The following is a 2,817-nucleotide window of genomic DNA, read 5'->3' on the forward strand; positions in this document are numbered from 1 at the left end:
GAAAGAAAAAAAAAAAAAAAAAAAAGCTCTTGGCGTGTCCGCCGCAGTCCTGGGCGTGCGCAGAATAGGCAGCACGCGTTTGCGCCGGCAGCGTGCGGTGCGGGAAGGCTTTGCCAAAGGTAAATCGAGGACGGCGTCGAGGGCGGTGCGGGAGATGTCGCCACCGGCCTCAAAGGGGGCGCCGCCGGCGCGCTCGGCTTTCAGGTCCCCCAGCGTGACGAGGGCCGTGGCGGAGCGGTAGATCTCGGGGGCGGCGACGGCGTGGAGGAAGGCGGGGGCCATGGTGTCGGCGAGGAGGGCGCGGTGGTAGCGCCATGCCGGGCCGTGCTTCAGGTTGATGTGGTGGCGCGGCGCGACGCCGCCGAGGATGGAGATGGAGTAGTCGCTGCGGTCCCATTCGCGGCGGCGCGTGAGGATGTCGCGCGCCTCGCGGTAGTCGGCGAGCAGCAGGTAGGGACGCGAGAAGGGCTTCAGCCAGACTTGGCGCAGCGGCGTCTGGTGGGTGGTCGGGAGGGATTTGAGATAGGCGAACCCCGTTGTCGGGTGGGATATGAGCGCTGGCAGATCCGTCGTCAAGAAGGCCCATGGCGCGCGAGGGATCGAGGGAATTGGCCTCTGGAGGATGTAGAGTGTCAATGGAACGAGGAGAAGGAGAGTGACGACGAGAGGGGTGACAGGCAGCTCCATGTTAATCATGGTCGCGGAAGAGTTGGAGTGTTTGATCTCAACGATTGATCTAAGCTACCTAGGAACGGCAATGAAGGTAGAGTGAAGGAGACGCTGGAAGAATGGCCTTCATGTCAGGACCAAGAGTTACTTTATCCTCACATGTGGGGACTGTCAGCGTCAGCTTACATCGACCTTCCCGGTCTTGACTTGGGCCATCCTTGCCGTCAGCCGGCATCACGTAAATTAGAGGCGTTATTCCGGCCGCCGGACCGCACCTCCTTCGCTTTCATGGTATACTAATGCCAAGTATACTCATGCCAAACTGACTTTGAAAGTTACCTAGAACATGCTCTCAGAGTCAACGAGGGATTTATACTAACTCTGACCACTTCGAACCAACCATCTCCATCCCCTCCCTATGCGTTAGGGAATATTTGGTGAGTTCAAGGCAGCTGTGTTGGAATCCAATAATTAAGATCACAGCGTAGCCAGACGCAGCGGCTCGATAGGGAGGCTTTGGAATATTGTGGGAATCAGAAAACCAGGATTTCGGCTGCCCTCCCCGTTATGCGCATGCATTGATTTTAGTGCTGCCTTGAGGAAGACCTCTTCACCCCGCCAGAACCTTTGCTCTGGTCAAGTTGCTCCCAGTCACTGCAGAGATCTGAAATTCTAAGCACATCTCTGCGTTACTTGCTGCGGATCCTGTTCACCTCTGGTTTTGTCAAGGGATTGCTATTCCGGGTACTGCGCATGGGGTAATCAATTGACGTATGAATTACGAACTCACCAGAAGGGCTTAATTCCAGAGGTCAATCCGCACGGAACGGAAAAGACGAGTATTCAGAGTGTCATCGCCGCTTCTTATGGAATGTCAGCCAGCACCGACATGGTGGGTCAGTCAAGGCATTTCAGTGAACCCTACCTGACAACCCAAGATGCGCACCAAGGCGGCAGCATCAGCTGCGCGTCGATTGAAAGTTGACGGTTGGAACTCTGCGTGGAATTCGTCGCTTCTACAAACATTCGTAGGTGGGCTTCTTCACTGCCAATAAAAGATTTCTGCAAGCTTGCCGTGTGATGCAAAATCATACCTTTCTATACCAACGACGCAAGATCCCTCTGTTTCCGACTATGGTCCAAGTTCAAAGACGTTCTAAGAGTTCCAAGAGAAAGCTTCTTCTTACTCACTTCTATGACGACATCTTATGAAGACTTGCTGAAGGCAGTGAGCTATTGTACTACTATAGCGGGCAGTAGTGTTCTGCGAGATATCGTCAGGCGACAAGCTCCCTAATGAACTCGAGAGTATTACAGACTAGTACAGATACACGAGTGAGACGGACGGTCAAAGAGAACTTACATATCTGGAGGGTAGGTAGTAGGAATCCGCGATACACCACTGGACGAGATGTGCACTGATCGATCAATATCGTAGAACGCGTGGATATACCGGATAGACGGATAGATGGACAGGCAAGGTAGTTAAAGTGTACATTTTCTATAAGTAAGGATTGGATTATGTCAACGCAACTGCCTTAGAAAGTATGTTGTGTTTGTAGAATTTCTTTGGAATAAGTGACTTCTTTACAAACGCCTTGTCACCTTCTAGGTACTGTAACCACGCTACTAACGACTGGTTAGCTTCCTATACACTCTAGAAATGTGTCTGACGCAGCTTCTCCACATCGACATAGTTGAAGGTTGTCAGAAGCGCGAACTCCCATGCTGAGCTGTACGTAGAAGCAGCCCCTGAGAAGGAGGCTGGAAGGCTGCATTGACGTCGGTTCCTGGGTCTCAATAGCCGGCTTGGGTGAATTCAGAAACACAAAAAGGCCACTCCATCAGCATCACTGAACAAGTGACAGGCCTATACTCACGAGCTTGAGGTCAGTCGCAATGTTTACAGTCTCACACTAGAATGAGATTGGCGGATAGCACCCTACGACTCCGAAATCATGTTCACGACCGGGCCGGTTTTACTAATCAAAAATTACATCTCGCTGTACGTGCTATTCTTAGTGCCTTTGACCCACTGGCGGCTGACCTAGTCCCATAACAAATCCTCTAGCTAAAAGAGTGCCTCATGCCGTGTCTTAAGGACATCGTGTCCATCATCTTCTGTTACCTTTGTCTCGCACAACTGGG

Source organism: Verticillium alfalfae, genomic scaffold (genome assembly GCF_000150825.1).
Source record: "Verticillium alfalfae VaMs.102 supercont1.15 genomic scaffold, whole genome shotgun sequence".
NCBI classification, from domain to species: Eukaryota; Fungi; Ascomycota; class Sordariomycetes; order Glomerellales; family Plectosphaerellaceae; genus Verticillium; species Verticillium alfalfae.